The sequence below is a fragment of the Peromyscus californicus genome, unplaced genomic scaffold (genome assembly GCF_007827085.1).
Source record: "Peromyscus californicus insignis strain IS unplaced genomic scaffold, ASM782708v3 Scaffold_10__1_contigs__length_136768540, whole genome shotgun sequence".
Lineage (NCBI taxonomy): Eukaryota > Metazoa > Chordata > Mammalia > Rodentia > Cricetidae > Peromyscus > Peromyscus californicus.
Window position 1 is genome coordinate 136,677,445 of NW_026294391.1, and position 12,324 is coordinate 136,689,768.

Here is a 12,324-nt window from a genome sequence, read left to right on the forward strand (position 1 = left end):
ATCAAGGCTGAACGAAGTGACTCAGTGGGAAGAAAAGGGTCCCACAAATAGGCAAAAGAGTCAGAGACAACCCCCACTCCCACTGTTAGGAATCCCACAAGAATGCCAAGCTCCTCATCTGTAATATATTGTAGAGGATCTAGTCAGACCCCTACAGGCTCCCTGATCTCTGTGGGCCCCCATGAGTCCTGGTCAGTTGAGTCTATGGGCTGTGTTCTCATGGTGTCCCTATCTTCTCTGGTTCCTCCTATCCTTTCTTCCTCTCCTCCTCAGGACTCCCTGAGCTCTGCCTAATGTTTGGCTGTGGGACTCTGTATCTGCTCCCATCAGTTGCTGGATGTAGTCTCTTTGATGAGGATTTTGCTAGACTCTGGTCCCAGAACACTCTACAGGCAGGATAAACTGTACATTGAAGGTTTTGTGGCTGGGTTGGTATCTCAATCCATCCACTTGAGGCCTTGTCTGGTTATAGAAGATGACAGATACAGGCTCCATGTCCCCCATTATTAGGAGTCTTTGCTAGGGTTATTTTCCTAAATTCCATGGAGTTTCCATTGCACTAGGTTTTTTCCTTACCCCTCAAATGCCCCTCAATTCCAGTCATTTCTCCCAGTATTTTCTCCCCCACCCTGACTTGATCTCTCCTGTTCCCAACCCCACTCACCCCCAGTCCACCCTCAAAGTCTATTCTGTTATCCCTTCCCAGGGAGATCCTTGTATTCCACCCTTAAGCTCTCCTTGTTACTTAGCCTTTCTGGTTCTGTGAACCTTAACATGATTATCTTTTACTTTATAGCTAATATCTACTTATAAGAGAGTACATACCATATTTGTCTATCAGTGTCTGGGTTATCTCACTCAGGATAATTTTTTCAAGTTCCATCCATTTGCCTGCAAATTTCATGATGTCATTGTTTTTTTTTTTTTTTTGGTTTTTCGAGACAGGGTTTCTCTGTGTAGCTTTGCGCCTGTCCTGGAACTCACTTGGTAGCCCAGGCTGGCCTCGAACTCACAGAGATCCGCCTGGCTCTGCCTCCCGAGTGCTGGGATTAAAGGCGTGCGCCACCACCGCCCGGCATGATGTCATTGTTTTTAACAGCTGAGTAATAAATACTCCCTTGCGTATATGTGCCACATTTTCTTTATCCATTCTTTGGTTGAGGGACATCTAGGTTGTTTCCAGGTTCTGGCTATTATAAATAAAGTTGCTATGAACATAGTTGAGCATGTGTCCTTGTGGTATGATTGAGCATTCCTTGGGTATATGCCCAAGAGTGGTATAGGTGGGTCTTGAGGAAGATTGACTCGATTCCCAATTTTCTGAGAAACCGCCATACTGATTTCCAAAGTGGCTGTACAAGTTTGCACTCCCACCAGCAGTGGAAGAGCGTTCCCCTTCCTCCACATCCTCTCCAGCATGAGCTATCACTTGTGTATTTGATCTTAGCCACAGGTGTAAGATGGAATCTCAGAGTCATTTTGATTTGCATTTCCCTGATGGCTAAGGATGTTGAACATTTCTTTGTTTCTTGCCCATTTTGGTTTCCTCTGTTGAGAATTCTGTTTAGATCCATTTTTTAAATTGGACCAATTGGTTTATTGATGTCTAGTTTCTTGAGTTCTGTATATATTTTGGATATCAGCCCTCTGTCAGATGTAGAGTTGGTGAAAATCTTTTCCTGTTCTGTGAGCTGCCATTTTGTCCTATTGATGGTGTCCTTTGCTATATAGAAGCTCTTCAGTTTCATGAGGTCACATTTATTAATTGTTGATCTTAGTGCCTGCACTATTGTTCTGCTCAGGAAGTTGTCTCCTGTGCCAATGTGTTCAAGGCTATTCCCTACTTTTCCGTTCTATCAGGTTCAGTGTATCTGGTTTTATGTTGAGGTCTTTGATCCATTTGGAGTTAATTTTTATGCAGGGTGGTAAGTGTAGATCTATTTGCTTTCTTCTATATGCAGCCATCCAGTTGGACCAGTGCCATGTGTTGAAGATGCTTTCCTTTTTCCATTGTATATTTCTGGCTTGTTGATCAAAAATCAGGTGTCCATGGGTGTGTGTATTTATGTCTGGGTTTTTGATTCAATTCCATTGATCAACGTGTCTGTTTTCATGCCAGTACCATGCGGTTTTCAATACTACAGCTCTGTAGTACAACTTAAAGTCAGGGTTAATAATACCTTCTCAGAAGTTCTTTTATTGTATAGGATTGTTTTAGCTATCCTAGGTCTTTTTATTTTTTCCATGTGAAGTTGAGTATTGTTCTTTCAAGGTCTGTAAAGAATTGTGTTAGAATTTTGATGGGGATTGTGTTTAATCTGTAGATTACTTTTGGTAGGATGGCTGTTTTTTTTTTTTGGTTTTTCGAGACAGGGTTTCTCTGCGTAGCTTTGCGCCTGTCCTGGAACTCACTTGGTAGCCCAGGCTGGCCTCGAACTCACAGAGATCCGCCTGGCTCTGCCTCCCGAGTGCTGGGATTAAAGGCGTGCGCCACCACCGCCCGGCGGATGGCTGTTTTTACTATGTTAATCCTACCAATCCATGAGCATGGGAGATCTTTCCATCTTCTAATATCTTCTTCAGTTTCCTTCTTCAAAGACTTGAAGTTTTAATCATACAGGTCTTTCACTTGCTTAGTTAGAGTTACCCCAAGATATTTTATATTATTTGTGGCTCTTGTGAAGGATGTTATTTCTCTGAATTCTTTCCCAGTCTATTTGTCATTTGTATATAGGTGTGCTACTGATTTTTTTTTAGTTAATCTTGTATCCAGCCACTTTGCTGAAGGTGTTTATCAGTTGTAGTAGTTCCCTGGTAAAAATTTTGGGGTCAGTTATGTAATAACTATCATATCGTCTGCAAATAATGATACTTTGATTTCTTCTTTTCCAATTTTTGTTCCTTGATCTCCTTTAGTTATCTTATTGCTCTAGCTAGAACTTCAAGTACTATATTAAATAGGCATGGAGAGAGTGGACAGCCTTGTCTTGTTCCTGATTTTAGTGGTATTGCTTTGAGTTTCTCTCCATTTAATTTTGTGTTGCCTATAGGCTTGCTGTAAATTACCTTTGTTATGTTTAGATATGTCGCTTGTATCCCTGATCTATCCAAGACTTTTATCATGTACCCATGTTGGATTTAGTCAAAGGCTTCTTCAGCATCTAATGAAATGATCATGTGATTTTTTTTTCTTTCAGTTTGTTTATATGATGGATTACATTGACAGGTTTTTGTATGTTGAACCATGGCTGCATCTCTGCAATGAAGCCTACTTGATCATGGTAGATGATCTTTTTGATGTGTTCTTGAATGTGGTTTGCAAGTATTTTATTGAATATTTTTGCATCAATGTTCATGAGGGAAATTTGTCTGTAATTCTTTTTATTTGTTGAATCTTTGTGTAGTTGTAAGTCTTTATTTTTTTTTCTTGATTTCCACCTTGACACAGTAGTTGATCAGTATGGAGTTGTTCAATTTCCATGAGTTTGTAGGATTTCTGTAGTTTCTGTTGTTGCTGATACCCAGCTTTAATCCATGGTGGTCTATTCTTCTGACTGGTGTGGCCTGCACCTGAGCAAGGGAAGTCTGCTGGCTTTGTGAGTAGGTACTGGCCAAGGGATGGGCAGTGAGTGGAGGGGCCGGGGGTGGGAGGGCTGTCTATTTTCGATGCAGTTCATTGTAAAAAGTGTTTTTGAAAAACAGTGATACATATGTAGAGATCTTTTACAGAGTAAAATTTTACAGATTGAAAAAAATCAGTGGTTGATTAATCATGGTATTAATTACTTTTTCATTGTTCTGACAAAAACAATTTAAGGAATAGTTTATTTTGACTCACAGTGTGAGGGCTCAGTCCATTATGGTGAGGAAATCATAGAGGCAAAATCTTGAGGAGGCAGGTGGTCAAATTGCATATACATTCAGGAAACAAAAAGCAATGAATGCTGACATTCAGCTAGCTTTCTCTTCTTTGTTCTGTCCAGAACTCCAAGTCAGGGAATGGGGCTGCTCATATTTAAGGTGGATCTTTCTACCTCAATTAACCTAATTTAGATAATTTTTCACAAACATGCATACATGTCCCGAAGGTGATTATAGATACTGTAAAGATGACAATAAAACATCATAATCATGTTGATTGTGACTAGCAACAAGGCTGTAGTGATTAAGAGCCTGAACTCTAGAATCAGACGGTCTGCATTTTAATACCACTTGTTAGTAGTGTGAGCTTAAGCACATTACTTAATTTCATTATGCCTAAATTGCTATAATCTATAAAATGGCGATATACTTCTTTCATTGAGTTTTGAGAATTAAACTATATGATGCATGTAAAGTGCTTAATATATCTGTTACATTATAACAGGTATTTGAAGTTATGTTGTTAATTTTAATATTAGTATCGATTAATGGCAGCTTTTAGGAGGCTGTATGACAACTGTTGTGTTTTGTAGCATTTTATGGGTTTTTTCATCAAATTATGTGGTAATTAAAGAATGATATAAAGATTTTTAACTTTTTGAAAATTTCATATATGCTGATAATTCATTTTGGTTAACTCTAGCCACCTTCCCTTCCTGCTAATTCATGCCTTATCCTCTCCTATGTTTCTCTCCCAAGTTTGTGTGCTGATTTCATTTAGTTCTTCCTGTATATATGCATTGGTGTAGAACAATCTACAAGAGCATAGGTAGCCTCTTGGGGATGACATTCCTAAAGAGAAATGACTTTTCCTCCCACAGCAGTCATCAGTTGACATTAGGTCCTTAGTTAAGGGTGGGATCTCATGAGCCCCTTCCACATCCATGCTTGGATTTTGGCTACTTTAATCTTATACAAGTATTCACAGATGCCATGAGTTTATACATTCAGCTCTAATCATATCTGGCAAGAAGAGTTTTGATGCAGATGTCCAGTGCCTTTGACTCTTACAATTTTTTCACCCCCTATTCTGTGATGCTCCCTGAGCCTTAGGAGGAGGAGGTGTGATATAGATGTCCCATTTAGAGATGGGCAGCCCACAGTCTCTTATTGTCTACATGTTGACCAGTTTATGAGTTTCTTTATTAATCATTTATTGTAAAAAGAAGCTTCTCTTGTATGGATTGGGAGATGCATTGTTATAAAGTTGAGAACTTATTATTATTATTCCCATTTTGCAGAATAATAATATTAGATTATCCCCTAAGGCCTATGATCTAACCATCTATGGGATTTTGGGCCTACTTAACCATACCAGACATGAGTTCCATCTTATGGGTCAGACTTTAGATCCATGTAGGTATTTGGGTGGCTGGGTGTAGAGGGGATTCCAGCATTGATGGAAAACATGTTGGCAGGGGTGACAGTAGTATTGTTCATGTGGAGATGGTGGTGATCATAGAAATAAATGGTGGAAGAGGTCATGGTGCTTTGGTCATGGTGTCTCTTTACAGCAATAAAAAAGTAAGACACATACCATCTAAGGAGGAAGATACCAAACAGTGATTAAAATACTGGAAACATACCCATTTTATTTGTTATTTTTCTGTTGCTATGATAAAATACCCTTATCAAAAGCAACTTCTAGATGGAAGAGTTTATTTTGGTTTATGGTTCCAGAGGAATAAAGAGTCCATTAGGGTGAGGAGGCATGGCTACAAGCAATAGTCATAGTGGCAGGAGCAGGAAACTGATTACATCATGAAACAGAGAGAGAACTGGAAGTGTAGGGCAAGGCTGGGCACTCTCAAAGTTTACCCCCAGTGACATACTTCCTCCAGCAATGCTGCAACTCCTAAACATCCCTAAGCAGTATCACCAATTGGGAACCAAGTGTTCAAATGCCTGAGCCTATTGGGGACATTTCTCATTCAAAGCATCACGTGCATTTAATCCCCTCTAAAGTCTTTTTTATTACTAAAATATGTCATCCTGATATTAGCTCTGTCAGAGGGGGTACCTATTTGGACATCTTTAAAAATTAATGGATGATAACAATGACTTTCTGCATGCTATTGTCATTGCCAACAATATTAGCAACTACAGAACCAAATGATCCACAAGATGCAGTAGTAGCAAATCAGTACAAACAAAATCGGGAAATATGTAGACAAACAGCTTAACTTTGGGCACATATGTATGCTTGAAAACCATTTTGCTGAGAGAATCAGCTCTAGCAGGTCAGAAAAACAGGAGAAGAGGTTCGGAGTCGGTGGAAACTAAATACACTTTTCTGATGGAGCAAAGCTTAATTCATTTTATTTCTCTTACTTCTTTTCTTCTGTCTCTTTATTTTTCTCTTATCCCTTTTATTTCACCTAAGACAAAAATTTATATGGAAGAAAAGATTACCTCACAACCACAAATTACGTATTTTCCAAAAGCAAATTAAAAATCTTTACACAGGAAGAAATCACATTATGATCACAAGTTACATGTTTTTTTTGAAGCCCATAAGTAGTTAAACACTTTTCTTTGTATTAATATTCCCACCATAACATCTTCATCCCAAAGCAATGATCCTTAACAAAGTTTTAAGCAAACCAAGTATATTTCAGCCAGTTCCTTTTTTACTGGCAGGCAGCTATTTACAGTTTAAGTATAGCAGATTCCTCTATTTCTTTTTTTTAATTAAGAGATTTTCCATTCATTTTACATACCAACCACAGCTTCCTTTGTCCTCCTTCCTCCCACCCCCCAGCCTTCCCCCCCAGTCCCACCTCCTCCAAGGCAAGGTCTCCCATGGGGAGTCAGCAGAGCCCAGCACATTCAGTTGAGGCAGGTCAAGCTCCTCCTCCCTGCACCAAGGCTGTGGCAAAGTGTCTCACCATAGGCACTAGGCTCCAAAAAGCCAGCTCATGCACTAGGAACAGGTCCCGATCCCACTGCCTGGGGGCCCTCAATACGGTTCAAGCTAAACAACTGTCTCGCTTATCCAGAGGGCCTACTCCAGTACCATAGATGGGTTCTTCAGCTATAGGTCCACAGTTTATGCGTTTCCACTAGTTTGGCTAGTTGTCTCTGTACTTTTTCCAGTCATGGTCTCCATATCCTTTGCTCATGGAATCCCTCCTCCCTCTCATCGATTGGACTCCTGGAGCTCCACCTGGGACACAGCCGTGGATCTCTGCATCTGCTTCCATCAGTCACAGGAGGACGGTTCTATGATGACAGTTAGGGTATTCAGCCATCCGATCACCAGGGTAGGCTAGCTCAGGTACCCTCTCTACTATTGCCAGTAGTCTATGGGGGAGTCATTCGTGTGGATTCCTGGGGACCTCCCTAGCTCTCTGCTTCTCCCTATTCCCATGGTGTCTTCATTTATCCTGGTATCTCTTTCCTTGCTCTCCCATTCTGTTCCCATTCCAGATAGAACCTCCTGCTCCCCTAAGCTCTCATCCCCCATCCCTTGCCTTTCATTACCCCCACCCCCAGTTTGCTCATGTAGATCTCATCCATTTCTCCATCAATGGGCAATCCATGCATCCTTCCTAGGGTCCTCCTTACTAGCTAGCCTCCCTGGAGCTGTGGGTTGCAGTCTGGTTATCCTTTGCTTTATATCTAGTATCTACTTATGAGTGAGTACATACCGTGTTTGTCCTTCTGAGTCTGGGTTACCTCCCTCAGGATGATATTTTTAAGTTCCATCCTTTGCCTGCAGACCTCATGATGTCATTGTTTTTGTCTGCTAAGTAGTATTCCATTGTGTATATGTACCACATTTTCTTTATACATTCTTCAGTTGAGGGGCATCTAGGTTGTTTCCAGGTTCTGGCTATTACAAATAATGCTGATATGAATATAGTTGAGCATGTATCCTTGTGGTATGATTGAGCATTCCTTGGGTATATGCCCAAGAGTGGTATAGGTGGGTCTTGAGGAAGATTGACTCGATTCCCAATTTTCTGAGAAACCGCCATACTGATTTCCAAAGTGGCTGTACAAGTTTGCACTCCCACCAACAGTGTAGGAGTGTTCCCCTTGCTCCACATCCTCTCCAACATAAGCTGTTATCAGTATTTTTTGTCTTAGCCATTCTGACAGATGTAAGATGGTATCTCAGAGTTGTTTTGATTTACATTTCCCTGATGACTAAGGTTGTGGAGCAATTTCTTAAATGTCTTTGGGCCATTTGAGATTCTTCTGTTGAGAATTCTCTGTTTAGCTCTGTAGCCCATTTTTTAATTGGGTTGTTCAGTATTTTGATGTCTAGTTTTTTTTAATTCTTTATATATTTTGGAGATCAGCCCTCTGTCAGATGTAGGGTTGGTGAAGATCTTTTCCCATTCTGTAGGCTGTCGTTTTGTCTTATTGACCATGTCCTTTGCCCTACAAAAGCTTCTCAGTTTCAAGAGGTCCCATTTATTAATTGTTGTTCTTAGTGTCTGTGCTACTGGTGTTATATTTAGGAAGTGGTCTCTTGTGCCAATGCGTTCAAGACTACTTCCTACTTTCTCTTCTATCAGGTTCAGTGTAACTGGATTTATGCTGAGGTCTTTGATCCACTTGTACTTGAGTTTTATGCATGGTGATAGATATGGATCTATTTGCAATCTTCTACATGTTGACATCCAGTTATGCCAGCACCATTTGTTGAAGATGCTTTCTTTTTTCCATTGTACAGTTTTGGCTTCTTTGTAAAAAATTAGGTGTTCATGGGTGTGCGGACTAATGTCAGGGTCTTCACTTCAATTTCATTGGTACACATGTTGGTTTTTATGCCAGTACCAAGCTGTTTTTATTACTGTAGCTCTATAGTAGAGCTTGAGGTCAGGGATCGTGATGCCTCCAGAGGTTACTTTATTCTACAGGGTTCTTTTAGCTATCCTTGGTTTTTTGTTTTTCCATATATGTTCTTTCCAGATCTGTGAAGAATTGTGTTGGGATTTTGATGGGGATTGCATTGAATCTGTAGATTGCTTTTGGTAAGATTGCCATTTTTACTATGTTAATCCTACCTATCCATGAGCATGGGGGATCTTTCCATTTTCTGATATCTTCTTCAATTTCGTTCTTCAGAGACTTAAAGTTCTTGTCATACAGGACCTTCACTTGCTTAGTTAGAGTTACCCCAAGGTATTTTCTATTATTTGTGGCTATTGTAAAGGGTGATGTTTCTCTGATTTCTTCTCAACCCTTTTATCATTTGTATATAGGAGGGCTACTGATTTTTTTGTTAATCTTGTATCCTGCCACATTGCTGAAGGTGTTTATCAGCTGTAGGAGTTCCCTGGTAGAATTTTTGGGGTCAGTTATGTACACTATCATATTGCCTGCAATTAGTGAAAGTTTGACTTCTTCCTTTCCGATTTGTATCCCTTTGATCTCGTTTTGTTGTCTTATTGCTCTATCTAGGACTTTGAGTACTATATTGAATAAATATGGGGAGAGTGGACAGCCTTGTCTTGTTCCTGATTTTAGTGGTATCGCTTTGAGTTTCTCTCCATTTAATTTGATGTTTGCTATCGGCTTGCTGTAAAGTGCCTTTATTAAGTTTAGGTATGTTCCTCTCTAGGACCTTTACCATGAAGGGGTGTTGGATTATGTCAAAGGCTTTTCAGCATCTAATGAGATGATCATGTTTTTTTTTCAGTTTGTTTATATGGTGTATTACATTGACAGATTTTTGTGTGTTGAACCATCCTTTCATTTCTGGGATGAAGCCTACTTGATTATGGTAGATAATTTTTTTGATGTGTTCTTGGATTCGGTTTGCCAATATTATATTGAGTATTTTTGCATCAATGTTCATGAGGGAGATTGGTCTGTAATTCTCTTCCTTTGTTGCATCTTTGTGTGGTTTGGGTATCAGGGTAACTGTAGCCTCATAAAAAGAGTTTGGTAGTGTTCCTTCTGTTTCCATTGTGTGGAACAATTTGAAGAGTATTGGAATTAGCTCTTCTTTCAAATTCTGGTAGAATTCTGTGCTGAAGCCATCTGGTCCTGTACTTTTTTTTGGTTAGGAGACTTTTAATGACTTTCTATTTCCTTAGGGGTTATTGGCCTATTTAAATTGTTTATCTAGTCTTGGTTTAACTTTGGTATGTGGTAACTATTTAGAAAATTGTCCATTTCTTTCACATTTTCCAATTTTGTGGAGTACAGGTTTTTGAAGTATGACCTGATGATTCTCTGGATTTTCTCATTGTCTGTTGTTATTTCTCCCTTTTCATTTCTGATTTTGTTGATTTGGATGCTCTCTCTCTGCCTTTTGGTTAATTTGGATAAGGGCTTGTCTATCTTGTTGATTTTCTCAAAGAACCAACTCTTGGTTTTATTGATTCTTTGTATTGTTGTCTTTGTTTCTATTTCATTGATTTCAGCCCTCATTTTGATTATTTCCTGGCATCGATTACTCTTTGGTGAGTTTGCTTCTTTTTGTTCTAGAGCTTTCAGGTGTGCTGTTAAGTCACTAGTGTGAGATTTCTCCAACTTCTTTATGTGGGCATTTAGTGCTATGAATTTTCCTCTTGGAACTGCTTTCATAGTGTCCCATAAGTTTGGGTATGTTGTACTTTCATTTTCATTGAATTCTAGGAAATCTTTAATTTCTTTCTTTATTTCTTCCTTGACCCATTTGTGATTCATTTGGGCATTATTCAGTTTCCATGAGATTGTAGGCTTTCTGTAATTTTTGTTGTTGTAACCTAACTGTAAACCATAGTGGTCCAATAAAATGCAGGAGGTTATTCCAATTATTTTTGTATCTGTTGAGATTTGCTTGTGACCAAGCATGTGGTCAATTTTAGAGAAGGTTCCATGGGTTGCTGAGAAGAAGGTACATTCTTTTGTGTTAGGGTGGAATGTTCTGTAGATATCTGTTAAGTCCATTTGAGTCAAAACTTCTGTTAGATTCCTTATTTCTCTGTTAAGTTTCAGTCTGGCAGATCTGTCCATTGGTGAGAGTGCAGTGTTAAAATCTCCCTCTACTAGTGTGTTGCGTTTGATGTGTGATTTAAGCTTTAGTAATGTTTCTTTTACAAATGTGCGTACCCTTGTATTTGGGGTATAAATATTGTATTTGGATCCAGTCTATTTGGTGTTCTGTAAGCTTCTTGTACCTTCATAGGCATTTCCTTCTTTAAGTTGGTATAATTTTCTTCTATGATTTTGTTGAATATATTTTCTGTGCCTTTGAGTTTTCAGTTCAGAACTGAGACTTCATCTTGGTGGATTTTACCTGTGATAAGTGTGGAATGTCCTTCCTGATCTCTTTCAGTTGATTTTAGTTTGAAGTCTATTTTATTAGATATTAGGATAGCTGTACCAGCTTGCTTCTTAAGTCCATTTGATTGGAAAGTCTTTTACCAATCTTTTACTCTAAGGTAGTGTCTGTCTTTAAAGTTGAGGTGTGTTTCTTGTATGCAGCAGAAGGATGTATCCTATTTTTGTATCCATTCTGTCAGCCTGTGGCTTTTTATAGGCGAATTGAGACCATTGATATTAATGGATATTAATGACCAGTGATTGTTAATTCCTGTTATTTTTTGTTAGTAGTGTTGTGTGTTTCTCTTCTTTGGTATTTGTTGGTGTGGGATTGTCTATTTCCTGTATTTTCATAGTTGTATCTAACTTTCTTTGGTTGGATTTTTCCTTCTAGTGCTTTTTGTAGGACTGGATTTGTGGATAGGTATTGTTTAAATCTGGTTTTATCATGGAATATTTTGTTTATTCCATCTATGGTGATTGAAGGTTTTGCTGGATATAATAGTCTGGGTTGGCATGCTTGGTCTCTTAGTGCCTGCATAACATCTGTCCAGGACCTTCTGGCTTTCAGAGTCTCCATTGAGAAGTCAGGTGTTATTCTGATGGTCCTGTGTAGCTAGAGTTTTCCTGCCTGGCCCATGGTCAGGGCAAATCTCTCTCACCTGCCAGTCCCACAGCCGCTCAGACCCGACCAAGTAAATGCAGAGACTTATATTGCTTATAAACTGTATGGCCGTGGCAGGCTTCTTGCTAACTGTTCTTACAGCTTAAATTAATCCATTTCTATTAATCTATACCTTGCCACGTGGCTCATGGCCTACTGGCATCTTCACATGCTGTTTCTCATCATGGCTGCTGGCAGTGTCTCTCTGACTCAGCCTTCCACTTCCCAGCTTTATTCTCCTCCTTGTCCCGCCTATACTTCCTGCCTAGCCACTGGCCAACCAGTGATTTATTTATTGACCAATCAGCAACACACTTGACATAGAGACCATCCCACAGCAGTCCTGCCTTTATATGTTACTTGGCCTTTTTCCTTTGCATCTCTTCATATTTTTTCTTTATTCTGTGTGTTTAATGGTTTGATTATTATGTGGTAAGGGGTCTTTTTTGGGGAGGATCCAGTCTATTTGGCAT

At 39.3% G+C, this 12,324-nt stretch overlaps 1 protein-coding gene across 4 annotated transcripts in view; it reads left to right on the forward strand.

The window, feature by feature from the left end:
- The window catches only part of Vamp7 (vesicle associated membrane protein 7), a 63,703-nt gene that overhangs the window by 21,247 nt on the left and 30,132 nt on the right, over window positions 1-12,324 (forward strand). The gene's annotated exons all lie outside the window — the stretch shown is intronic.